We start from the raw sequence: 1,178 nt of genomic DNA, 5'->3' as shown, positions 1-1,178 counted from the left end.
GAAGTTAATATGTAAATGCACACTTCATGTTATTAATAACTTCGTTGTACAGTGTGTATACCGGAAATTGCTCTTTACATTATTTGATAGCTACTAAACAGGGTTTATTTTGGTCACTTTTGAAAAAAGCTCTTTATCAGTTCAAATGTATTGTCAAGGTATTGTGTTTCATTTTATGGTATTCGTGTTTCTCGGTTTTTTTGTTTTTCTTTGTAATATTTTGTAGGCTGTTGTTTGTCTTCTTGGTGCTTTTCATTTTATGTCATGATTTTGTCGGTCTTCTTCGAGCTATGGTTCTTTCTTTGGTATCGTCCGCCTCTTTTTTACCCACCAGGTGAAATTAAGGTTTGAATGTACATATCCATCCGTTTCCAAAATTGGGATTATCGTATTTTTACGTTAATCCCATAACATTAGGATAAAATGATCGCAGCAAATTTGTCAAGAAGGAGTCATATGAGTGAAAATTCAAGAATTGTGTACGTATAATTGTATGCGTACGGATACATGTCAATTTGTGCCTTCGCCAACTCGTACTCAACCTACTTATATCCTTCTTTTACTCTTACTTTTACCAACTCGTACTTTTACCATGATAATATAGCAACATACAAATAAAATAAAGTATGAGTTAGCAAAGGTACGAGTTGTCGTGTACCCCTATGCGGGTACCTATCATGTTATCAAGAGATCGATACTTTTCAGCTGAATTTAAGTCACACAAGCTTTATAAATAAAAACACGAATGTATCAAGTTTGACTGTCAGTGCATACCCAACACCGGTATGTCTTTTCACCACCGAACACCACCGCACACCGCCGAACACCACCGAACACATTAAAATACCATCTAACACACCTAAATATATTGTTTTCATCTTTATTCATATATTTGACTTACCTCCCGAACGAGTATGAATATGTTTATACATATATATATACACAAATTAATAAGAAATGATAACAAGAGAACCAAAAAGAACAGTCTTGCAGGGCTGTTGTCAGAACAGTACACTTTCAAGTCTAACATTTTTTAAAATATAATTATTGTGATAATTTCACATTAAATAAAATGTTTTAACTTATTTGAACAATTTATTTCTAATAATTGAAAGGAAAGACCACAAGATAATATGCAATGAAATACAGACAATGTAAATCCGGAAAAAATATTGCTG

Source organism: Mytilus californianus, unplaced genomic scaffold, assembly GCF_021869535.1.
Source record: "Mytilus californianus isolate M0D057914Y unplaced genomic scaffold, xbMytCali1.0.p SCAF_22, whole genome shotgun sequence".
NCBI lineage: Eukaryota > Metazoa > Mollusca > Bivalvia > Mytilida > Mytilidae > Mytilus > Mytilus californianus.
This window is presented reverse-complemented; position numbering follows the sequence as displayed.